Source organism: Mus caroli, chromosome 15, assembly GCF_900094665.2.
Source record: "Mus caroli chromosome 15, CAROLI_EIJ_v1.1, whole genome shotgun sequence".
NCBI classification, from domain to species: domain Eukaryota; kingdom Metazoa; phylum Chordata; class Mammalia; order Rodentia; family Muridae; genus Mus; species Mus caroli.
In genome coordinates, this window is record NC_034584.1 from 3,126,089 (window position 1) to 3,153,244 (window position 27,156).

Consider the following 27,156-nt stretch of genomic DNA (forward strand, 5'->3'; position numbering starts at 1 on the left):
TGTGTGTGTGTGTGTGTGTGTGTGTATGTGTGTGTGTGTGTGTGTGTGTCCCACCTCCACAGGACACACTTCCTCTAATAGTGCCAGTTCCTATGGGGCAAACATATTCAAACTACCACAGGGGTTTGTTTGAAATCAAAGTCTTTCCATTTGAAGTACTTATTAGGAGGTTTGAATCTTGTTTGGGGCATTTTGTCAAACTACAGGGTCTGTTTGTTTGTTTGTTTGTTTGTTTTTTAATCTTTCACATGTGTAAAAGGTGATCAGCATATTGGAGTCTATAAACAAAAGATGTAGTGAAGTGCATGGTGACAAATATTTGATATATGATCTGTATATTGAGATTGAAAATACCAGCAGTTAGACTAAGCGCACACAAAGAGATTGAAATAGGAGGTCTTTAAATTATTTTAAAACCCTGTTACTGGAAACTATAATCTACTAGGCAAGAAACTTATCAGCTTTTGGGCATATCAAGACACACACTGTGCCTGTGTGTCCTTCCTTGGTGTCTGATACACACTGCTATAATCTCCTGAGACAGATACCATTGCTACCACCAATCCATCTTCAGACAGCGTACGGAAACATGAGAAGTTCCTTGTCCTTGACTTCATAGTAAAGAGCAGAGCTCCCGTTGACACCTAGTCACTCCGCTCAGCTCCTAGGCTCAGCCCACTCCCTTGCTTCAGTCTGTCTCGTTGGCTACAGTTTCTGTCTGTCTAGACCCAAGATGATGCTGCAGCTTCCTCGACGTGTCTTTTGCCACGTGCCTCTGGAACAGGTACATCTTTTACTTTTGCTTTACATGGGTACCATCCTTCTCATACCCAAACAATATCCCCATGTCTGTGTATACTACACATGGGCTAAGCTAGTCCAACCCATGGACACTATGTTTGTACTTTCCCACAATAAAAGGCTCTTTCAACTCTTAAAATCCTTGTCTGTACAAATGGGTGGTGGGACATGTGTGACAACTGTGTGGTAGTATATGTTAGATTTTGTGGAAGGAAATGGCATTTTCGCTGTAATAGGAACTCCGATGGGTTAGAATACTGATGGGGGGAATTAGGTTAATCTGGCCAAGTAATCACTGTGATAAAAAAAAAAAAAAAAAGGAAATGGTGTGTGTATTCCTAAGCGTCTGCCCTCCATGTTTTCAGCATACCATTCAAGAGATAGGCTAGTTCTCATGCATGAGCTTTAAAACGTGACACTCTCTGTGCTGGAGAGCTAAAGGCACTAGCTGCTCTTCCAGTGGACCTGGGTTCGATTCCCAGCACCCGTGTGAAAGCTCACAGCCGTTTGGAGCTCCAGCCCCAGGGGATGTGATGCTATCTTCTGGCCTCCACGAGCACCAACACAGACATACATGCAAGCAGAGCACATAGACATAAAATAAAACATTAATTTAAGAATTAAGGCAACACTGTAATTTTGTGGGGGGCTGAGCCTCCCACTACTTGCCTTGGGTTCTCTCCCGTTTCAGGGTTGTCTCACTGTCCTCCTGCATGAGTGAGTTACTTTTTCCTTCTGGATCAGGCACGGGACAAATGAAACAAAAGACAAAACACCAATTTAGCAGAGCAGAGTCACTGCAAGGTTTGTAAAGAAAACAAGATCAGAAATAAATGCCCTAGATGGTCCTACTGCAGGAGACTTGTTAACTAATCATACTATCCACTGTTCAAAGGCCTGCTCTTCAGGTCCTCAGGCCTCTCAAGCAAGCGCCTCTCTCCCGGGGTTTGCCTTAGCAGCACCCCTCCCCTTCAGTCTCACTTCAGGAACTGTAGAGGCACAGTGGGACCACAGTGAATCCTCAGTTGAGCCTGTTCCACAACTCACAAGAATAAGCCATCAAACAAACAGCTACTGTGTCATTCTGCAGAACACTTAAGACAACTATGTTTACCATCTCTCCCACCTCAACTCCCCAAATATGTGTGGCCCATTCACAGAAAGACTGACAGATGTATGTTGCCTGCCCATTTAACCCAATAAATTAACAGTGTGTGTGTAAGTGTGTGTGTGTGTGTGTGTGTGTGTGTGTGTGTGTGTCACTGTCCCTTATACACATTAGGGACATGTCATCATCTCCTTCTATCTATCTCCTGTTCTTTCTAGAACACACTCTTTAAAAATAATCATGACAAAATGCATATCTTTTCTATTCTGGCATTTCACAATTTTTTTTAAATTGAAATAGATTGAAAAATTTGAGGATACCTAAAAGTTGAGATGATTTTTACTTGAGAAGATAGTAACAAGGAAGTGATGTATGTGACTGGCTTATGAGACAGCTGAGACCTCCCTCTCAGGACAACTGGGAGGGGCAGGCAGCTGGAGGGCTGTGGGGGTGAGTGAGAGGGAACGGATGCAAAGTCCTCAGCCTGATAAAACATGCTTCGGGGCTTTGATGTTAAGTTTTCAAGAAACTTGTACGTCAAATAACAAAGCCTCTGAACAAATGGTTGTAAGCTGGTGCCTTCCAGCTAGAGCCAACTATCAGCTGCACCAGGAAGACTCCAGAAGAGCCAGACTCTTAAGTCTCCTCTGCCATTGCACCCGCTCTTCAATTGGGGTGCGATTCTCACGAGAGTGGTCTGCGTTCTACGCCACACTGGCAATGGCCCCTTGAGGTTGTACAAGGCACAGTCAGTTTGGCCCCACCCATTTGTTTGTATACAGAAACACCCTTATAAATGAGAACTCAGGAGATAGGACAGAGCTCTACTGCCACTCTCAACATGGCCGTGCCTCCCTCCAGACTTTCCACTCACCCTTCACTGCAGATTTTAAACCACAAGAGAAAGCGAGTGGGAGAGAGGGAGGTGAGAGCAGAAGGAAGTGGTGTGTGCTCTTAGCTTGAGGTACCAACTTGGCACAACCCGGAGCCACCTGGGAACAGAGTCTCCCCGATGAATTATCTTTGTTGGGTTGGCCTGTTGGACATGACTGGGGCAGTTGTATTGACTGCTGGTTGGCTGTTAAGTAATGAATGTTATATACTCTAGCATTTTACAACTTAAAAAGGAATACTGAAATAAAGCAAAAACTTTGAGGCTACCTAAGAGAGCTGGGTTATTAACTGACTAAGAGTGAAGAAAGCCAAGTGGATTCTTATCTCTCTGCCTGCTCTGGCCAGTGGATACTATGTTGCAAGTAGCCATCTGACTTCCCTGAAATAAAAGACAGTAACTTAGAACTGTAGACCGAATAAGCCCCTCCCTCTACATTGTTTCTGGTCAGAGTTTTTAATCGCAGTAACAGAAACTAAGCTCCAAAGCCACTGATTGATGATGGCACTTATCTTTCCATATTGCAGAGGTACACATTATGGAGACCCTAGGTGGCAATGCCCCTTTGAGAGCAGCTTAGTGGTACACCAGTGCCCACAAGCAACTGAGCAGTCTGCAAAAACCACTGGCAGGTACAGGAATTCAGCACGTTCTACCCACAAGAGTTTGCCACACAGTCAGAAGGGCCTTGGTTCAACATTTAGCTGTCAAATGAGAGAAGGAAGTGGACACGCCCCTAACCAAGAAGCTATCTGTTAGTGTTACCCACTGAGAAAGGAAAAATTAGTTCTTTCCAATGGGGTCTTACCAGGTATATCAAGCACAGATCAGGGAAGGCACTGGGCCTAACAGGAGTTGGCCAACACAAAATGAGCTCGATGGGATTTTTTGTAGACTTTTGTTTGTGTTATTTTGCTTTACTTGGGCTTCTTTAAAAAAAATGGTGGTCTTCTTGAACATTTGGTTTCTAGCGTGTGTGTGTGTGTGTGTGTGTGTGTTTGTGTTGGGGGGTGCGGGGGGTGCATGTGTGTGTGCACGTATGTTTCTTGGTTTTGCTTTATTTTTAAAGAGAGACAAAAAGCAACATAAACTTGGATGAGTAGGGAAGATCCGGGAGGGACTGGGGGAAGGGAAACATCCTAAGGATAAATATTGTATGAAAAAAAACTTTTTTCAACTAAAAAAGCTGTCAAAGCAAAGGTAATCTTTCCCACGGATTAGTGAAGCTTTCCAAACCGAGTTAATCATCCGGACATTCTGCCTCTGGATACACACGATGCTGACCTGTGTCTGCAGAGAATAGCAGCCCAGACGCTGGGAGTAAAACTCTCCATTTATTTCCTCTTCCCACCCCAGTAACAGTTCCGCATTTGACTATAAGACACCTCATTGTCTTCACACACACTGTTTCTTCACACAATAGCCGCCCCTCCTGCCCTCTAAGTCAGGCAAATGAGTCAGCACACTGGGCACTGCAAGCACAGGATGCACCTTAGTTAAAGAGTTAGGTCTTTGTTCAGTTCCAGCTGGAGGCTGGTTTTTCCCTCCAGAGGGAGTTTCTAAGGACAGTGTCAAAGGAAGAAAATATATATTCATTTAATAGGACTTGGGGTGTAGCTCAGGGGCACAGTCCTTGCCTGATATGCGTGAAGTCCTGGATTTCATTTCCTGCATTGCAAAAAAAAAAAAATTCCCCTGACAACGTAAAGCATTTTCCATTATTATACATGCCACAGTAATTGTATAGACACACATATACATCTTATACATATATTTTACATATGATACATACAATGTAGGCATACACACGTTTATGATTTTACAGTAAATATTGCTTAAGTTTAAGTGATCTGTGTGTGTATGTGTGTGTGTTGATGTGTAACACATAGACGCAGATGCCCACAGATGCCAGAGCCATCAGATTCCTACGGAACTCGAGTTATGTACAGTTATGATGTGTATGTGTGTGCTGGGAACTGAACCCAGGCCTTCTGCAAGAGCAATATGTGCTCTTAATCACCAAGCCACCTCTCTAACTCCTTAACTTTGAATTATAAGGCATAATATGAAATTTTCCACCTACCATGTTTTAAGTATGTAAGAATCTATTCATGGTTGCATGCAAGGTTAGGGCAGCCTATCATCCTGAGTCAAGATTACGTCAGTCCAGACAGCAGATAGCCCTCTCAGATCTGTACCGCTTGTCAAAGTCAGAATGCTTCTCTATCTTTGTGTAAGATGAGGATGATGATAATTCATCCAATAGACTTAAAAGCCAAGAGATAGAAATAGGTTACTATCCATCCATTAATCCACATCCTCAGAGTGGAACTTGAGCCAAACTCAATTGGTTCTATTCCACTGTAGTACAGATGACCTCTGTGTCCAAGGAAACCCTCATCTTTGTCTTCTTTGTTTTGAGGGTTTTTCCCCTACTATTTATTTCATGAAGATTTCCTACTCACAGCAAATGAAAGTTTCAGAACCAAACTCACTGACATGCTATGAGCAGTAGGCGCCATCTTGTTCCTGGCTGGCTGGTTTCTTGGCTTTGCTTTTGCTGCCAGGACAGGATCTCATGAAACTTGCCTCATACCTGACACATAGTCCAGGCTAGCACACAGTGTAGGCTGACACGTAGATCAGGCTGGTCTAGGATTTCTGATCCTCGTGCTCCTATTTTCCAACTGGTGAGCTTTACCAGTGTGTATCGCCCATAGCCAACATTTGTCTCATCTACATCTCGTTCTTTTATTATGTTCAGGCTGGTTCTAAGTTCCTTAGCTTAGCGGCTGCCAGAACGCCTGTTGCCACACCACACAGGAAATGATGGTATGGCTGATGAGTTGACCAAAAATAAGCTACTTGTGTCTGGGACTATTTACTTGTTGGGAAGAGAGTATTTTCCACAGACCCAAGGCCTTAGTGCAGCAAGATCTCTACTCGCCTTAACCTTTAGTCACAGGGATTTGCAAGCTCATGTTGACAGTGTCCTTTCTTCAATTGTAGAAGTGAACATGAAGCCAAGCAGTGGTGGCGCACGCCTTTAATCCCAGCACCTGGGAGGTAGAAGCAGGTGGATTTCTGAGTTCAAGGCCAGCCTGGTCTACAGAGTGAGTTCCAGGAAAGCCAGGGCTATACAGAGAAACCCTGTCTCAAAAAACCGGAAGAAAAAAAAAAAGTGAGCATGAAGTTCTCACACCTGTTTCCCAACCTCGCCCAGGAGTTGACCTTCTGGGCTTCCACTGGCTAAGCTGCCCTCCTGTTTTGGGCATGAGCCTTCTCTTGTTTCCCTTGATCTATGATGGATAACCGAGAAATCCTTTGTCAGAATTTCAAGGAAAGAGATTGTACAAACCTGTCTTTACCTGGCACAGTATTAGCCATTCTTTCACGCAGCAGCTTTCTCTCAAATTACGTTCACTTACTATCTCTCATGAGCATCACCATGTCTCTAATTCTTGTTCTGCTCTCTCTGGGAAGTCTGATAACCAACAGTCAAGGCTCTTTGAGCATTCGTGCAGACTTGAGTTCCTGATACGTTAGGTTTACCACTAATCTCAGTGTTCACTGACATTATTCCCCATTGAGAACAGGTGAAAAGGTAGAAACTCAAGTAAAGTAACTTAGCCAAAGGAAAAAACAGACCAAGTGTCAGAAAGCTTACACTGCGAATCTCAGCCTGACTTCAAACATCACATTCTCTCTGCTGTCCTTATCAGATGTGAGCTCAGCTTTTTCTTGATTTATTTCATCTCTTTCAAATCTTCTAATTTGTCAATTTGAAGTTTTCTATAAAGCAGTAATCCTTGGAGTGTTCCTTGTGGGTCTCTGATTCTTCAACAGTTAAACTCTATCTACATCTCTCTCTTGATCTGCACAACTACTCAGGGAGCTTTTGACTATAAACTGTATCCCTTCCAGTTTTTTAGGTTTTGCTTTGTCTCTGTGAGCATGAGAACTTGATTTCTGAATTTTCCCCTAGACACTGTAGTGCCTTTGACCCGATTGAGCCATACCACAGTGCTCTCAAGAGATTTGATTGACATGTCTTATCTTGATTTTTCTCTGGCTCTTTTATCAGAGATATATAGTAGCCTAATTTTTTTCAATTTATAGAGTATTATAATATCAAAAAGCTCGAGTGTTTTCTTTAGTTATTGAAAGCTTAGACTCTAGTTTTTCTCCAAAGTATAGAAATCTCGAACCTTCTTTAAAGGCTAGAATGCAGCGGGTCTTCTACAGGCTGTCTTCAGATGTGTTTTTAGCTTTGGACTGAAGGAAGTTGTTTATGAATCTTTACATAAACCCAAATTTGAGCTTTAATGACAAGATGAGTAGTTTGACTTCCTATAGAAGGAACTTTCAAAATCTAGTGGCACACCTAGATGTGATCTAGTATCTGAAAGGCTTAGATAGCAAATGGTTAACATTTGGTCCTAGGTTTTAGAACTGTACTCATTACCCAGCAATGTAGACCCTAGCCGCATGTGCCCATTTGAATTTTAAACAACTTTAAAATGAAGAGCTGAGTGGGGTGGCACATCCCTGTAGCACCCTAATTAGAAGGCAAATGAGAATAAGATCACTTGAACCCAGGACTTCCAAGACAACATGGCAAGATAGTGTCTCAAAAATGTTGCTAAGCAACTTCAGATTCAGTTCCTCAGCTACATGAGACACATACCAGGTGTTCCATAGGGAGATGTGGTTATTAATACCACCCTAAACCACAAGCTGTAGAACATTTCTACTTTGATAATAATAATAATAATAATAATAATAATAATAATAATAATCTGTCCAGGATACTGAAGAACACTACCCTGGACGCTCATCCGTGGTTTTATTGAGAACTACGTCATTTGTGGCAGATCTTGTGTCTGCTTAATACTTCTCCCATGTGAGGGTTTTATTCATCCTTTACCCACCTGACACAACACACTTGGTACCTAACCTGTGTTCAGAGCGTTCGTGGGATAAACTTGGCGACTCCTATCCAGCTGCCCAATTGTGTGGTGGCCTGAGTTTAAAGTCACCATGAAAGGGGCAGAGAGAAAAGCAAACGAGGTTCTGAAATAAGCAATCTACAGTTCACGAGTTCTGCCAAATGTGAAATGTAAATCTGTGACAAACTGTTGACACTGCTCTGCCCCTGCTTGCACAGCTGTGGGTGACAGCTGCATCAAATCAGCTCAGAGAGATTTATTTTTGAAATGTATGCTGACCCCAGTTTAGGCCCAAAGGAGGAAAAATGTCATCTTTGTTCATTTCTCAAGAAAACTATTAGAATTCTGCACCGACTACAAAGGAGAAAAAGTTGTTCCTTGGGGTTTTCGCGGTATTTCCCTACTTAAAGGCGCCACCTTGCCTTTATTCCCAGTCATAAGATGAACAAGGAGTTTATCACCCTCTGAGTCACTCAAGTTCTTTTTCTTACAAGGAGTTTAAATTGAATATTGAGCTTATATTTATCAAATGTGCAATTCTGTAATTGCCTTCCGGGATATGGAGAACTGTAGAGTCTAGAGGGATGCCTCAGTGGTTAAGAGCACATACTGCTCTTGCAGAGGACCTGGGTTCGGTCCCAGTGCTTATACTGGGTAGTTCACAACTGCCTATAACTCCATCTTCAGAAGATCTAAAGCTTTTAGCTTCGATGGACACCAGCACTCATGTGCACATGCTAACGCACATGCACGTGTGCACACACACCATAAAAACAAATTTTAAAAAGAATTGTGAACCCCTCCTCACAATACCGTTAGAGTTGGACTTCAGGTCCCATGACCCAGGAGAACATGACTTGAATGGAAATGATTGATAGATACCTATTTTATACATATTAATCAGCTACAATTTATGAATGTGTCTCCTTGACAAAAGTTAAGTCTTTTAAATATTAATAATATTCTAATTATGCTTGGATTTTTAAAAACTACATTTACTTGTTTGTTCATTTTGGGTGTGTGTACAAGTGCCATGGCTCACCTGTAGAAGTCAGAGAACCTGTTGGAGTTGGTTCTCTCTTTCTACCTTGTTGGTCCTGAGATGAACCTCAGGGTACCAAGCTCAGCACCCAGTGCCCTTATCCTCTGAACCATCTTACTAGTTCATTGACAATATTTTAATAAAGAAACAAGCTGGGTGTGAGGAGTGACTTTTTCTCAGACTCCTTACGGCTCCACACAAAATCACAGTGGCTGTCACAGCACCGGTGTGAAATGTAGTGAGTTCAGGAGCAAAGGCTAAATGCTGGCCACAGCCCTGGAAATATGGTGGTTTATGGGAAGATCGACCACAGGCAACAGGAAACCTCATGCACCCTGGAAAGCTATAGATTTGCATCAACTAGAGAAGGGCCAGAGCATCACAGCTCCAAATAAAGTTCCAAGATGATTGGAAATTTCCCACTCCCTCTCCAGCAATCCATGAGGTTCAGAATGCTTATGCAATCATGCCAAGGGGTCACTCGTCTTCTGGATTCTCAGTCTTGAGAATGTTCAGTGGGGTTTTCCAGAGACTATGTAACCATCTGAAAAAGCAAATACGATATCCTTCCACGTTCCAAAAGCCTATCTGTGTGAGGCGGTGACTTCAAATATCTCGTCCAAAACAATGTCACAACCGATTAAATGCTGAGTAAATGCGAGGACACAGCTGCTTTCTGTCATAGCAGACATTAAAGACACTTGCAAAACCACACGACAAATCCACGCCTCCTAATAGAGTGTATATTGGGGAAATACCGTTTTCATACAAGTGATAGTGTTATTACAATTTAATGATGTCTTATTCTAAATGGATTACTAAAAAATAGAAGTGCTCTCAATGATTACCATATCATTAAAAGTTCTTCAGGGTTCTCCAGTGAGTTTTAAGTATCCAGTGAGTCCACAGAGCTTACGATCAAGGCTCTAGAATATGGAATGTACAAACATAAGGGAAATAGCCTCCTAGACAACACTCAACTGAAGAAGGGAAGAAGCGGAGGGAACGGTTGGTCAGATGGTCAAGCGCTGTTAGAGACATTCCCGTTTTTCACAGCCCATCGGCTAATTATTTACAGCTCTTTTTGACAGCTACAGCTAAGACTTACTTTTATCCCCCATAAACAAAGCCACTCATTTGCTCAAACAAAGATTTGCTGGCGCTTTCCAGTTGCACACAAACTCTTTTGTTTCACAAAATAGTCACTTCAGGATCCTGCATTCACAAGAGTTTTAAATGAGGATTTAATTTTAATTGGAGAAGATGGCTGGAACTATTGGCAGCCTGGGCTGAGGCTGTAGTAAAAGCACATGAATATCATATATATATATATATATATATATATATATATATATATATATATATTATACACACACATGTATTTGTGGGTCATTCCAAGAATGAGTAGCCTACTGCCTAAGTCAGATCTATCTCACATTCCTAGAAGCCTGTTGTTTTTTTTTTATTATTTTTATATGACTTATATTTGGGGGTTAATAATACCAGTAAAACTTACATCAAATCAATGGTTTAAATATAACAAAGCAAATGGTTTTGGTTTTAGTTGGTTTGCTCGTTTTCAAGGTCTAGGGGTGGAACATGAGGCCTGGTCTATGCCAATGAAGACATCTACCCATTGAGTTACAGCTTTAGCCACTACAGTGTTCATCTTGATCAAGGAAGACTACTAAAGAGAATGGAAGTTTCATGAATGCACACATATGTCCTTTAAACAGATATTAGTCTGCCTACTTCTTCCAGTAACCCTTATACCCTTACCGAGAGAGAGAGAGAGAGAGAGAGAGAGAGAGAGAGAGAGNGGGGGGGGGGAAGGGAGGGGAGGGGAGGGGAGAAGAGGGGGAGAAGGAGGAGGAGAGGGAGGAGGAGGAGCAGGAAAGAAGAGATCACTGCTCTTCATTATTCTATTATTCTTTTCCCACGAGCCCAGAGCCACACACTTGAACAGTACAGCCTTCTCCTGTATCCCTACAGACTCTGTCCTGTCTGAGGCAGGTTTGCCATCACTCCTCAAGTCCCATCACCATTGTCAAACTCTACCCAACCTTATCTCAACTCCTCTCCAAGGCTTCACACACAGGCTAATGCCAAGATGGCCTAGTGGCCAAACCCCAGCTAAAGAAGGAGCATCTGAGATGAATCCATGGGAATTTAGACTTCTCTGTTTCAGTTCCCCAGACCTCTGTGAAAAGAAGAATACTCCCTGTAGCTGTTTACCTCGTGGCACAGAAGAATTTTGAAAATACTTAGTCCCTGGTCACTTCCTTATTCACATTTTCTCCTATCCCACCAAATACTATTCATCTCTCAAGTAGTATTTCAGACTCCGCCATCTTGAAATGATTTCTCATGACTACTCTTCCTCGAGGCTTAAAATATCTTGTGCTGTAATAGACACAGCACTATGAATTTGTTTTTTTTCCCCAAATAACCTTGAACTCGAATCATTTCCCCTGCAGTTCCTCTTTGGCATACAAAACAATATGTCCTGGGGTTCAAGGGTGACTAAGTTGTGAGTAATATCTCTCATGTTTCTCTATAAGATAGCTGTACTTGGTTATATTGAGAGCATTGCAGAAATATCATATCCAAAAACACCTAAGTCTGGTGATGTAAGATTAAAATGTGTGGGGTTTTTGTATTCAGGAGAACCTCAGCTTTGGAGCTCTGCTTCCTTTTCCTTCAATCCGGGGGCGGCGGGGGGGGGGTGACTCAGGGAGGGGGAAGACTCACAGAGCATTGGGACAGGTGACAGTGTCTCCAGCTGGTATTTATCTATTTCTTTGTTTACTTACTTACTTAGTGCATGAGTATTCTTTCTGCATGTATGCCCAGGCACCATGGGCATACATTGTCTGTGGAGGACCAAAGACGGTGTCAAATGACCTGAAACTTGAGTAACAGACAATTGTGAGCCACTATGTGGGTGCTGGGATTGAACCTGGGTTCTCTGGAAAAACAGCCAGTGCTCTTAACCATTGAGTCACCTCAACAGCTCCTTGGTCTTTCTACTATAAAAGAATATGTGCTCAAAGAAAGTCAAACTTCAATCATCATTCTTCCAGGGGCCTATTTGCTGCCATTACTTGCCACAGACTATCATGACTTTCATGGGGTTCCTCTGGGCTCACTACCTACAAAACTCAGGCTTGCTCATCATGATGGTGTGTCCAGGATCCAAGTTCTGGAAGATAGAGATGTTATTTCTCCAGGAAAAAGGTCATCTCTTGATGCTTCTCCTCTTCATCTGGCCACTGACTTGGGGGAGATGCATTTACATGTGTGTGGTCTGACATACACGCTCTTACAGTTCATGCAATCCATGGTTTCTGGTTCCCATGTGGATTTCTCAAGGTCATAACTGAGGTCAGTCTGTAGACTTCAGGAGAAGCAATGCCATGAAGGATAAGCCAGGAGGAGAATTTCGAAGGCTCATCACATCATGAATTGCAAAGCCAATGCCAGCTGAGGTCAGGCAGGTGAGTTTCATGACAGGACCAAGTAGAACAAGCCATGCCAGCTCTCTAGACCACTAATGGGATTAGACTCTCACAGGCAGCCAGACATCTGTCTGAATGTGAAAATGCCCAGTCAGTCTACATTTCCCTTTTCATTGTTATTGTTGTTCTGTTTCTTTCTTTCTTTTTTTTTTTAGTTCAAATCTACAGAAAAGCTTAAACAATAATTCCTGAAATCCTTCATTCTCATCATTTAAATTCATTCAGATTTTTAACATTTTGACGCAACACACGTGTTTACATAAATAGTTCATAAACCACCTGAGTATATAAACTATGTAAAATGGAATAACTAGTTCTTAATTTTTTCAGTACACATCTCTTACAAAATGATTATCAAGCCTACAAACCATAACAGTTGTATATTATTGATGGCTCATCTTGAAATTTCTTCATCTTGGTCCAAATTATTTTGGAATCCTTGTTTTTATTCCAAATCAAGGTCTAATAGAGATTAAAACCTTGCTTTGATTATGTGCTGTTGACATAAATGTCCCCTGATGCTTTAAATACACACTTGAGATTTTTATACATGTATACAATGTATCTTGATCATATTCACCCACCTTACTGCACCCAGGACTTTTCGGCACATCTCCTTCTCATTTCCAGGGGCCCATTTTATAGTTATTAATTAATTGATTAATTAACTAAGTCCATAGAGTGCAATTAGGACTGCCAGTATGCACATGAGTGTTAGGTCACCCACTGGAGCATGGGGGACCTGCTGTGGCCATACTCCTCAAAGCAAGATGATGCTCCCTCTCTGAGCAGCCATCAACTACCAATAGCTTGTCTGTCAACTGGGACAGGACAATGTTTAATGAATCCAGGACATAACAATATTACCACGTGATAATATCATTAGGAGGCGAGTGTGAGAGAATAATGTGACCTGAGCTTAAATACAGATGTGCAGGAGTCCAGGTGAAGTTACGGGGAAGGCAGGAATGGATGTGAGAGAAGTGGGTGCTGTGTGTGACCATAGATGTCTTCCACGTTAATAAAAGAAAGTGTCCCTTGCCATTGAGGGTTTGGAATATGGAATATTAAAGCGCTTTCCTAGAATGGGTAAGTCGATAGGTTCAATACCCACAACTCTAGAAACTTTAAAAAAATGTCTTTTTTTTTTTTTTATCCTAAGGATTGGAAAGCCAATGAAATGCTTTAAGCAAATGTGATTCGTTTATCACAGAGAGATCGTGACAGGCCTACGGGGAAAGGATCCTATTTGAAGAAAAGCAGTACTGTAAGAAGCTGTGTTAGTGCCAGACAGGAAGACAAGAGGCAGTGCTCCGTGGGGGAGGGGAGGGCGAAATTCCAAAGATACTTGGGAGGCTGAGAGGCAGGGACACGCTGACAGGAGGTAAGACTGTGAGTCAGAAAAAGGAGTCTAAAACAGATTGCCAACTCATGTGTCTCATGTCCGGTCGGCCGGACACCCAGAGGACATTGACTGGTGTGTGTTCACTGGATCAGAAAAGCAGGGAACAGGGAATGTGAGGTTAACAAGGTTATCGAGGTTAACAAGAAACACAGTGAGCAGTGGAGGGTAGGGTGCAAGCCAGAAGGGGCCTCTCTGGGTACTCCAGCCCTTTAGGGAACTTGCTATCCAAATCAAAGGGGTGGAGCCAGAAGGAAGGGGAGGAAGCGTTGCGGTTTTGCTGAAAGTCTTCCCTGTGTTCTCAGCTGACCTTGAGGCTTTCCTTTCCCCACTTTAAAAAAAAAAAAATCTGGTCAAGACATTCATCAAGAATGAAGAAACTGTGACTGTTCTCGAATCTTCTATTTTAAACATTTAATCTTTTTTTTTTAATTTTCCTTATATTTTTCTATCAAATACTGATGTCATCAAATTGTACTTTTTGTGCAAAGAAAAACTCTAGATAAACCAACTTAAACCATTCGTGTGGGGGGTCATAATTAGATATCAAATCCTTCCGTGTCTCCCCCTTCCCATTCCTATTCAAATTCATAGCCTCTTTTATTTTCACTGTTGCTACTTAGATATATTTCTAAATTCATAAATACAACCTGCTCGATCTGTATAATGGTATAATGTATATGTACATTCTTCTGGGCTGACATTTGTTATTGCCAGCCAGTCTGTGTGCATTTCCCAGGCAAAGAGTATCTCTCCTGGATTCGGCATTCCTTAGCCGCCTTTATGTCTTAATGTAGGGTTGAGACCTCATAAGGTTTTTTTTGTTTTGTTTTGTTTTGTCCATGTTGATTTTGTTGTTGTTGTTAATATTTGGATATCTATGTACCTCAACTGTGTGCAGTACCCATGGAGAACAGAAGAGGGCACCACAATCCACGGGAACTGGGGGTCCAGCAGATGCTGAGCCACTGTTTGGGTACCCAGGTCCTGGGGATAAACAACCAGCGTCCTTAAGCACTAAGCACTGTCTACAGCCCTAGCCCTGTAGGTGTTTTAAGTCTTATTCTCCAATGTAACTATATCTAGGATCTTTAGAAGCTCAGAGATGGAAACTAACTCCGCCAGAGAGTTTTTAAAAAGAAAAGAGAAGAATAATGTCGAGGTTAAAAAAAAAAAAGGACAAAATACAGAAGAGAAAAGCCACTGCCGTTTGAGGGGGGGGGTTGTTTGTTTGTTTGTTTGTTTTTGTTTTTTGGGTTTTTGTTTGTTTGGTTTGGTTTGGTTTTGGTTTTTCGAGATAGGGTTTCTCTGTATAGCCTTGGCTGTCCTGGAACTCACTTTGTAGACCAGGCTGGCCTCGAACACAGAAATCCGCCTGCCTCTGCCTCCCAAGTGCTGGGATTAAAGGTGTGCGCCACCATGCCCCGCTTGTTTTTGTTTTTGTTTTTGATTTTGTTTTCCACACATTACATAGGAGCCAGTCCTGCACGGTATGGCTTGTGATGTTTCTCTCTGTGTGCAGAAGTCTTGCGGTAAGGAAGAAGAAGTGGCCACAAAAGCCAAAGGGAATCAGCAGAGTTCACATTGTCTCCCCATTCCTACAGAACCCACTCCCCTCTCCATCCCCCATGGGTCTGGGCACCATGCCGCCTAAGGCCACAGACAGTAAGCTCAGTGGAGGGAGGGATTTCTTCTTTGGATGAGCTGTGGTCGGGACATACACGGTTCACAAAGCTCTTGACCATTACGAAGGCATCTCGAACGTTCACTGAGACATCCATTCATTTGAACTTCACCTACTCCACGTCAGTTTTGGTGGTGGAAGGGTGTGACCCTGCTGCCAAATTCACTCCTTTGCTGAACAGCCGGAAGGGAGCCCCAGTGCTATCAAACCACACTTAGATCCCTGTCACGAAGGAAGCTGTTAGGACTGTGTTGAAGGCAGACTCTTGGCCAAATGATTTTCATTCCCAAACAGGCTTTACAGGCCAGAAGAACTAACATAACCACCAACAGCAGATTACCATATTTGAAACAGCCTTGGCTGTCGGTTTCAGGTTGGTTACTATTTTTTTAAAGACCCAAAATATTAAATATTATTTTTCAATTGATTGGAAGTGTTATAATTGCTAAAATGAAGCAACAATAACAGTAAGTTCTCCATCTAATGTGGAAACAGAGAAGCAAGCATGTGGACAACAATGGATGTGAGCAGTTATCGTTTTCCTGGTCCAGTGGATCGGGGTCTGATTTCTCAACCTGAGCGAGGGTGGGCTAAGTTAGACATAGAGGAATTTGCATAGGTAATGAAAAGGGATTCTGATATCCCGCATATTCATTTGATCCTCCCAGTCACTGCCCTTTCTACAGTGACTTGTCTTTCCTTGTGTTGTGCCCTAGAGCAGCGTAGGATGGGGGTAGCAGCTTAGGCTTGGCATCCGTACCCACACAGATAGAGACAAAATTTTATTTCTATTTAACTGTTCAGGTTTTCCTGTGATTTACCAAAGCTTTTACTGGGAAGTAGCAGGAGAATAATGAAAACATTATCTATCAGTTTCTTCTTAAAATTATGTTGTGTGCTGTGTGTGTGTGTGTGTGTGTGTGTGAGAGAGAGAGAGAGAGAGAGAACACTTGAGCACATTCACCGGTACCTTTTATCTTGTTTGCAACATGGTCTCTTCTCCATCCAGCACTGTATACACACTCACTCACTATACAGCAGGACTACAAGCTTCCTAACTTGCAACATGGTTGCAGATACGTGCTGCCTGCCACAGGGCTTTATCTGAGTTCCTATGATTCAAAGTTAATTCCTCATGCTTGCATGATAAGCACTTTCCCCAGTGAGGCCTTTCCCCCAGCCTAGCAGGTTTCTTTTAGGACATAATGCAAGCAATTCTTTCCAACTCTTCAGTTAACACTATCTCCAGAAGGATTCAAGGTGACAAAAAAAATGCATTCTTTCTGATGTGTCTTCTTGCCTCTGGATCAGTGGTTCTCAACTGGTGAGCTGCAACCCCACATATCAGATAGCCATGATTCATAACAGTAACAAGATTACAGCTATGAAATTGCAATGAAAATAATTTTATGATCAGGAGTTACCATAATATGAGGACCTGTACTCAAGGGTTGCAGCATTAGGAGAGCTGAAAAACCACTGCTGCAGTTGGAGGAACAAATGTCAAGGCAATATGTTATCCTGAAAGTATAGGGAAGACGTTCTGCCTTTGCCATATCTACTACACAAACAAAAAACCCCAACATTCTCAGACTGCTCTATCCTAGAAGATGCCAAAACACCCATCAAAAGGATATGCTGTGGGGGTAAAGATCCTCACAGGCACCCCATGGAAGGATGGGCTTCAGCCCCAAGCCTGTACGTTCAGTTTCCTTGGGGAGAAAAAGAGGCATCCTGTCTGACAGCTGGTGAGGAGTGCACAGGGGGGAGCTGAGGTTCATACTAACTTCTTTTGTTCGTCCATTTCACAGCTCTTATCAAAATACAGGAATCTCTTGTTCTGAGAGCTGTTTGAAGTAGGTCACTGGCAGGAGAGGGCAAGTCAGTTAGTGTTCACTCATCTATGAAGGGCAGATCTTCCTGGGAGGACAGTGGGAGGCTCTAGTATGGCATCTACAAGGTCTACTTGCCTTGTTCGCTTTGCTGGGCTGGGGATAGTACTTGGCTTACAAAGATGGTCTTTCATGTTATGAAGGAAGGAAAAAATTAAGTAAAACTTGCTAAAATCCTAGCTGTTGTTTCTTAACACGAATTGTCGTCTTGTCCCTTGCTTTCCCCCAGAGTTTGAAGGAGAGTCTCACAACATTAGAAGTGAGTCCATGGGGCTCTCCAGCACACATGCCACCCACACACACATCCCTTCATCTCTAGACCACAGCAGACTTAGGCCCCAAGTATTGCACACAGTGGGTGAGGGGACTTTCCCAATCAAGATCATAGCAACTTGGCCTCCACAGCAAGGTGACAGCTCCGGGTATACAGAGAGATCTTGGAACCAAAGTCCTCACAAGTTACTTCCCTTATACATAATGGTGGCTGCTAGAAGTCTGGCTTTGCTCTTTTGCATATCACATGCTTTGTGGGAATAAGAGCAGAAGTACACGGGCTGAATAGACACTTTTAAGTTCCCGTCTTTTCCCCCTTCTTGCTCAATATCCTGAGGCCATAATTGAACTGTTTTTGTGCATGTCAGCCTGGCACAGGGAGAAAGGGGCAGCTCATTCCACCATTCCCCTACACATAGCCCTGACAGGCATCAGAATATGCCACCATTCTTGGAGTTTGCATGCAGGACAGATACAGCAGCTAAAGCAAGGGGATCCAAGTCATGGGCCCCAGGAAGATGCACTAAATGAGACTCTCCATCTTTCTACCTTCTTCTGCAGCAACCAGGTAACAACTATGCCCAAGGTCTCTTCTTTCACATCCATGTACAGATTTTTTTACAGTAGGGAATGATAAGACCTCCAATTCCTGGCAGGACAGACTGCAGCTGAGGAAGTGGACAAAAGGTGCATGTTCTGTTGAAAAGCAGCAGAGGAGACAGACATCAGATGCTAAATCTCAGCCTCATCTCAGTCAACGCAGCCAGGGACCTGTCTATCAGTTGGGTTTGCAGGCCTCTGTGCCTTGCAACCTCTGGTCTTGCACGTGCTTCTGGTCCAGAGGCACTACCCTACTGCCCGCAGAGCTGGGCACCAGCGACTTGCCTCATTCTGGCTCTTAACAAATGTGGGTTTGCCCTCATGATGGGGACTGGGGAGAGCTGCGTTCAGTCTCATTCAGACTTTAAGCTATGGCAGGGCATAGGGTTTCTGTGAGATTCCCACAGTGACAAAGAAAAGAGGCCATATACCCAGTGGCCCTCATTCTCCAAACAGGCCCTGGCAAACTGGATCGATGATGACAAACAGCTATAAGTCAGACAAGGAAGACCTTTGATCAGTAACTGTACATTTGAGTTGCAAGCTTTGCTCCTCTTGTATGCACCGCTGTGTGCTGCTTTTGAAGAGTGTAAGTCTGTTTTTTCCTCTTTCATTTACTATATTTATATTGAAGTCATTAAAAGGGAATGGGCCTTGAACTCTACCTCCTATCTTCTGTGTAACTCTGAGAGAACCATATAATGTTTCTAAGCTTCCTTCTTTACAAATGGCTATAATAGTAGTACTGGCCTCAAACATTGGTTGTGGGGATAAAGTTGTATATTAAATACTAATGCATAACACTAAATTATTGGTACTTGCTATATGAGATATATTGACACCGGGTACAGACTAATTCATATAGAGAGCCAAAAGAGTGTGCAGTCCCATAAGCAAAGTCATAACTAGATATAGCCTTTCTCTTCCTGCTAGGAGGGGAACTTACTGAACAGATATATATACACCAACATATATATATATATATATATATATATATATATATATATATATATACACATATATATGTAAGGTCAGACACAGACTTCAGTGAGTCTAATGTCCCAAGAAACTAGCAACAAACAACAAGAGGTGAAGGGGAGAGAGATGGAGCTGTTCTCTCCAACCCAATCCCATCCTTAAAACCTTCAACTCAAGGCAATCACTAATAGCCAAGGGCTTGTAGCTTGGGAACACTGTGAGAAAAGCTGGTCTCCTATTTCAAAACAGGGGAGAAAGGCTGGGAAAGACTCATTTCCACAGATTCAATTCTACATCCCTGTCATTTCCATCTCTTTAACACCCACTGGGGTCTTATTCCCTTCCCCCTTTCTTTCCTCCCTCCTCCATTTCCAGGTAGAGTAGTATCTGGGGAAATCCTGGGAGTGATTATACTGCCATCTAGTGGCCCAAAGACTAAGTTCACCAGGTGGCTGGGAAGTTCTCAGGAGTTTGGATGCACAGTTTGCAGCTTCCCACTTGGCATCTCAAGTTATCAACGCACGGCAGTCCCGGGAAGCGCCAGAGCTATAAATTTGTCTGAAGTCGTCCTGGGGGCTGCCTTTGAAGAAATGTTACTAAGAACATAGTGGAAGTAAACTGTGTGTCGTTAGAAGGTTTGGGCTCTCTGACTCCTGAGGTTGTAGCTTCAACACGAAAATGTAAGTTTGGTATATATTCAACCATGTGCCAGCTGTGAGCGGTGGGTAAATGAATGAAGTGTCTGTGCCTTGGTTTCTTTATCTGTAAAATGAGCATTGAGCTAAGAATTTATTAAGTGACACCCAAAAATTTCCTGGGCCAGCATAGGTTATCTGTGACCTGACAGCTGATGCCAATACAGCCACCAATATCACAGTAAGGAGTACAGTGTATGAGCAAGATAAAGGCCCAGAGTGGGGTTGCATGGGCCATCTGGACAGACCCCTTACCCTGCTTCTTGCTTGTAAAAAATGTGGGGCGTTGAATTGTCCAGTGTTTAAGGCTCTGTCTCTTTCTCAGACACTGTGACTCTATGCTAGGGTCACCAATTAAACTGGTTTAGCCATAAGGCCCAGTTTGACACATTTTCTTCTTATTAAAGCTTGGGGCTGAGCCTATGTTTAAGTACTGTACAGTTGCTGGGAGTGAGAGGAGGGGTCAGAATCGCCTCTGCATTAACCACCAGAACAGTCAAGGATGTGACCAGACAGAGGTGAGAAGGCAACAGAAGCTGTAGAATCCAAAAGACGTTTTCTCATTAGGAAGTAGTCTGGTGGTTCTCTGGTGATGTGGAAAGCCTCAGGCTGACCCTGTTTGCGTGGCTCTGATAACCGATCGAGTTCCACAAGCAGAAAACCAGGCAGGTTATGGGGCTATCTATCTATAAGCTCAGCATATTATACTTTGTGTGGTGGTTTGTCTTCACTGTCAACCTGATGGGATTCAGAATCACCATGGAAACATGTCTGAGAGGGTTGTCTGATTAGGTCAATTAACCAAAACTCAAATGGGGCTGTTCTATGGGCTGGGTTCTCAGATCAGTAAAAGGGTATGGGGCTGAACTGAGCACGGCATCCTGGCTGGAGCTGTAATATGATGAGGATCAGACACCTCATGACTCTGCCACACCACATCTTCTTAGCCCCGATGAGCCATCTATAGCTTCAACAACTTTAAGCCAAAATAAAATGTTCCTTCTTCCCATAAGAGGCCTTTTTCCTTCAGGTATTTTGTTGCAGCAACAATACTGTTAACTGACTCACTCAGATAATCACTTGCTGGGACATGCATTCTAGGATCAGGTCAGAACAACGTATGACCTAGCTTGGGCAGGGTAAATATCGTCAAGGCTTCTCTGTTCTAATCACCAGCTGGATGCTACCCAGGGGTGAGGGTGGGAGAGCCACACATATTACCCTGTGATGTAATCATATGAAGAGCCCTCTCTACTTTTCTCTCTAAACTTAGTCCATGTAGGCACTTGGACCCACATAGAAATCTAGCACAAGGTGTTTCATATGAAGTTTTAGTTCCTACTGACTTCTGTTATAAAGTACCACAAACTGTGGCTTGTAACAACAGAAGGAAGTCTTAAATCAGGGTGTTGGACCTAGCCAACCTCCAATGGCTCTCTCCCTCAAGGAGCTTTCTTGAAAGAGAGTGTTCTTTCTCATTTTATCCCACCAGACCATGGAGGTCCTCTTGCTCGCCTGCCTTCTAAAAGCAGTGGTTTATATAGACACCATGCTTATTTTTTTATTTTAAAGAATTATTTATTTACTTTATGTATATAAATACACTGTCGCTGTCTTCCTACACACCAGAAGAAGGCATCAGATCCCATTACAGAGGGTTGTGAGTTACCTTGTGGTTGCTGAGAATTGAACTCGGGACCCCTGGAAGAGCAGTCAGTGCTCAGAGCGATCAAGTGATCACGTCATTGAAAGCTGACACTAAATACTGCATCCTTCAAGGTTCAGAGGGGGAAGGGATGAAGGTGGGGTCTGGAAGGTAGGAGATGAATCAGAGGTACCTTCCCTGTCATACTCCAGAGAGTAATCGTTCCAAAGACTATATGCTTCTGTCCTGGGATCCTCCAGACCCTTCACTTAATGTCTGTTTTTTTACTTTTCTCAGAACTCTGAACATTGAGTAGCAGCTGCTACCGGTCTCAGTTTGTCGACATCTGGGCAGATCTCTTGTCTCAGATCTTTTCACACCCTGGGAAGGAAGCCTCTAGAAACCCCCACAGATGCCCCCATCCCTCTAGCTCCCCATAGTCTTTGAATTTTTAGGGTTTTTCTTGGGTGATAAAAATGACTCCATGCCTGGGAACATGTGTGGGTGTGCTCATGGGTGTGGGAAGTAATCCAGAAGCTGAGGAGGTGGGAGAGCAGAGCCTCTTTTCTCCGTATTAAGGAGATTCTCCGTCAACAGGACTTGTTTATGTATTCAGCACACTGAATCTTCTGCTGCTGTGTTGAGAGGGCCACCACAAGAAAGAGCAACTGAAAGTAAGACAATTGGGAGGACCAGAAAAAATGGAAGAATTTGTCCTGCGTTATACAACAACCAATAATCTCCCAAGAATCAAATCAGCAACAAATAACACATGTGTGAAACCTTTTATAATTATCTATAAGCTAAAAACTTGGAAATGTAAATTCTTCAAAGATAATCTTTAATTTCATACACTTTGATAATGTCAGCTAAAGGATGTAGACTAAATTTGCTAAAATATATATCATCCTTTTGTTTACACACATACACACACAAATAGAAAAGCAAAAGAAGCAATTTTAAGATTGTTTATTGTTCTCTCGAGTCTGTAGAATCCACACCATCATCCTCTGCGTGCTCCACATCCCATCTCTATTCACATCAAGATCTTAAAAACTAATAGCATGAAGGATATCAGAAGCACATGGAAAGTTGTGTTTTATTCCTCCATTTTTCTATGCACAAGACTTAGGGACTCATGACAAACCAAAGATGGTGTGCAGAAGTATTTGATAGAATAGCATTATTCGTGGTCTGCCAGTTCCAATTTGGAGAATTCTAGAGATTCCCAAGCTCCTAATCTTCAAGGAAGGGCACAAAAATCCTACTGATTGATACACCAGGAGAATGCAAGGCATTTGGGAGCTGTGTAGCCGGAATCTGAACTTTTAATAGGTTACTAAATGCTCTTGCTTCCTCTCCCTCCATTTACATGGTAGAAACAAGGAGAAGGTTTTGAGTAACAGAACGCATTGAGCAGCAATCGAGCCAATGCTATGATGTAATACCCCCAGAAATTCTCTGCCTACTATGCTGTATGCTAGCCAACCTTCCCGCAGGCAAGCAGGCAAGCACACAGAGCCTCAGGAGAGCGCACAGCTGCCAGGTGTATTATTCAAGGGACATTTTTTACCTCAGAGTGTAAGCCATAAGGGATAGGGCATTGCTGCCTGGTGGGATGTCACAAAAGCATCTCCTCTCATATGTCAAAAAGAGTGACAGCATTATTAAAGCTGTCAATGAGGCTTCTGTCAATAAATCTTACCACCAATGCCCTGCCCTCTGAGACAGTAGGCTCCTGCCCTCGGGAACTTAAGTTTGTGGTGAGAGACAAGTTCCCACATCCTGTTGAGAAAGGGGCCTCTACTCACTCCAGTCTCAGAGGTTCAGCTGATTGGAACCCACTACAGCCCTTTTGCAATGGACTAGAGATCTCAGAGTTGGATTCATGGCTGAGGTCAACCAAAGAAGTGAAGAAATCATTCGCCAACTACTCTGTGATCAGTCATAAAGAAATTCAAGTAACTTCAGGCCATCAGCCTGCGTGTTTAATGTATGTTGTTCCAGAAAGTTCCAGGCCTGAACTTGGAATGTTTGCAAGGGAGGAGGCATGTTCCTAAAGAGGGAAAAGAAAATATATCTTGCCAAGTAGATAGTGTACACACTAAATATGCAAATTATAATTAGCTAAATGTCTGTGCAGTGCCTTTGTAGGGAAAATGAAGCTCACTGCAAGTTTGCTCTTTTTTAGTGAGACTTGCTATGTTTGTATTTGATTAGGATTTTGTCACAAGTATTATATTTTAATCTTCCATTAACCCTAACTTTATAACTTTATTTTGTAATTTCTAACAATAAGATTTGAGAATGTTTATTATCAGATTTTAAAAAAAACTTACCAAGTGTATCAGGTAAAATAGAAGCAATAGCATTCCACTTTGTGCATGTGTGTGTGTGTACATGCATGCATACATGTTGGGATGCCTGTGCACACATGTTGAGAAGGGAAAAGGGCTCAGTTGTACAAGGTGTATTTCTCATTGTCTTTCTTCAGTGAAGCAAACCGCTATGGCTGAAAGCTATTTCTCTGTGCTATTTGATCTTGAATCCATTACATTTTCATTGAGTTGCTATCTACTTCAAGACAGAAGACCTTTCCAGGTTGAAGAAGGCTTTCCGTTTTCTCTGTCTTCTGCCATGTCTTTTGGCTCGTCTTTGGCAGAGCGATTCATATGTCTGAGAAGCTGGGCCTCCTCTTCTTATTTGATCCCATCACTTTCTGCTTCTTATATAAAATCAGTTAAGCCTTGGAACTGAGGACTAGGGGCTGGCTTCCTACAACTTTTTTTCTTTAAGCATGAGCCCCTCACAGCCTTGTGGTATCCTGTGATGTCAATGTACCGGTGATCCTAATAAGGGCAATCATGACCGAAGTAGAAAAGACTGGTACTCAGGGAGAAAAATCAGTGATTCAGAACAAGTGAGTCAGGACACCAATGAAACAAAGAAGACCCAACAACAAGCCAAAAGTTTATCAACAAACTTCTTTTAAAAATTGCATAAATGATTGTTATTGACTTACATTTCCTGGGGAATAAGAGCACTATAGACCATCACCTGAAGACATTTCCTTTTCTCTTGTGCATTTTGCCCAGGAAAGAATGATAACACCCACTGAAATGATTCATCCCCCCCCCCCCCGCTTTAATTGCAAGAACGATGAACACGCCTTACCAAGGTCAGAACTGAGCTTCCAGGTTACTTTAGATTTTCATCAGCCGCCCATCATTCATGAATCTTTTATTTCTTTTGTATTTTAAAATACTGGCAAGTGTTCAGAATGTGGCCTGGAAGTAGAGCACGTGACTCACCCTCACAATTCCACTGAGTCAATACCTAAGCCGAAAAGAAGAGAATGACTTAAAACAACAGGAAATTTCAAAATCCATCTCTGGTAATAGCCTTTTATCCCCTCAAATATTTATCAACGATATGATACAGGAGAGGGTAAGAACTCAGCTCAGAAGATACATACGTAGAAGGATGTAAATGCTAGAGAGCACATTTTATTTAAAAGTACAGTACACTACTATAGAAAGAGTTGTACCTGCAAATCACGAGCCAAAATAAGTTCTTCACCCTCAAGTCACCCCTTGTCAAGTATTTGGTCACAGTAAAATGGAGGCATGTATCAACTAAAAATAATCCAAAAAAAATCCCTTCACATGACTTACAAAGAGAAATTCAGGTAACTTGGTATGAAATGTTGATTTGCCTAAAACATAAGGCTCTGAGGTCTTCCAGACCATGAAATGCCTCTTGGAATAAATAGGCCGGAACGTAGCTCACTGGGAGAGCTCTCGACTCCTAGCTCTGGATCTGATCCCCAGCACTTGAGTGGGCAGGACAGAGCTGAGCTAACCTTTACAGGGCTATGCACTTAAATGCCAAGAGAAGTGGGACCTTCTCGTAATCCCAGCACTCTTGGCGGGGGTGGGATAAGCACTGTGAGTTCAAAGCCAGGCTGGTATGCGTTGCCAGTTCCAGGCAGCCAGGGAGATGTAGTGAGATTTGGGGTAGTGGGGATAAGGAAGGTCCTGAAAATAATAAACACCTCTCTAGGCAAAGAGAGAACGCAGAGCTGACATGGGGAATATTTAACAACCCGAGCTTTACGGGAACCCTACAACCCACATGGTTGCCAGAAGAAAGCAAAGTCCAGACGCTTCCAGGGCTTCCGGGATGTTTGAGTTTTGGTTTGATTTGATTTTGTGCTTTGGGGGTGGGGGAGTCCCAATTTTTAAGTGAAAACAGAAGGTGGAAAGGTAGGTCTGTGTGCAAGGTATTTGTGTATGTGTGTGTATGCACGCATGTGTGTGTGTATCTATGTGTATGCATGTGTGTGTGTGTGTGTGTGTGTGTGTTCCTCACAAAGGAACTTGTTGCTCCTTCCTTCCCAGTGAAAACTCTCAAGAGTACGGGTGAATCAAACTCGAGCATCATTATCTATGTGTCATTTGCGAGTGTGTTTGCTCACAGGGACAGAAAGTAATTTCATTTTTTGATATGTCTGGAAAAGACAATGATATATTGTGAATGAATTAGAAATCATTTCTATGGCAGAAACAAATCACTGCATATGTGTGACATTCGACCCTTGATCTTTTTGTTTGCTATTGTGTGTCTGAAGCTGAGGACCAAAGCCAAGGCCTTGTGCTTGCTAAGCAACTGCTTTAGCTAAACACCTAACTACTGGTACTGACCCATTTATTAGTCTTTATCAAAACAAACAAAACTCCAGTGAGAAATGGAATTCCAGCTCTGACCTCAGAGATGAAGGAAGCAGACTGGGAAACGCCAATCACTTGCTAGATGCTATGCTACATAGCAAAGTCAAGGCTTAAGCCTCAGTCAATAACTCCGAGGCCCTTGCCTTTAGCTCCGACACTTGCAGGCTCTCCTGGATCTGGATTAGCAGCCAACACTAAAGCTTCCATCCTTAATGTACAACTTCTATATTTTTGGAACTAAATGTGGCACAGTGCTTGACCGTAGCCAGAGACATTTCAAGGGTTTCCCCCTGGGATGTGCTAGACTCGAAGCTGCCATAGCGGGGAATGACCCTGTTCCCCAGCAGTGCAATGAGGAGGGAGAGCAGACGATCACTAAGGTGTCTTCTTTATACAAAAACAGGAAGCCCTCGGATGTGCCGATGTCCTCTACTGCTTTATACACGTGCCTGCCTAGGAGCAGCGCCTAGACATTGTTTGCAGTGAGAAGATAAGAAAACTCATTAATATCCCCTGCTACCTGGCTCCCGAGCTGACGTTCTTAATCACTTTGCTATTCCACCTTGTTTTATAAACCTAAAAGAAGCTATACATAAAGAATATGAACAATACTACTAGAGGGGAAGGGATAATCAGAAATTCTTTCTCAGAAACAAACTTCCTTCTAACCAGAAAGAAAACTTTGGGGGGTGCGTGTATGCGTGTACTCATGTGCAGGTGCGTGTGTGTGTGTGTGTGTGTGTGTGTGTGTGTGTGTGTGTGTGCGTGCGCACACGTGTATGAGTGTACACTAAGGAGCGAACCCAGTACCTTACCCATGCTGAGCTCCTGCTCCATCACCGAGCTACATCTTCTGTCTACCATTTCATATTTCTTATCTTTCTCATCAAGCTTTAGAGCCCTGCACTGAAGTACCTGGAAGTTTTTCCTGTTTTTTTTTTTTTTTT

The 27,156-nt window shown here is 42.8% G+C and overlaps 1 protein-coding gene across 3 annotated transcripts in view; it reads left to right on the plus strand.

The window, feature by feature from the left end:
* Nucleotides 1-27,156, plus strand: part of Fyb1 (FYN binding protein 1) — a 136,457-nt gene that overhangs the window by 25,523 nt on the left and 83,778 nt on the right. Inside the window, exon 1 of one of the 3 annotated variants that reach the window (XM_029470074.1) lies at nt 17,935-18,129. The exons of the other annotated variants lie outside the window; for them this stretch is intronic. The gene's annotated coding sequence lies outside the window, so the exon portion shown is untranslated. Of the gene's footprint in view, nt 1-17,934; nt 18,130-27,156 lie in introns of those variants that run through there. 3 annotated transcript variants of the gene reach the window in all.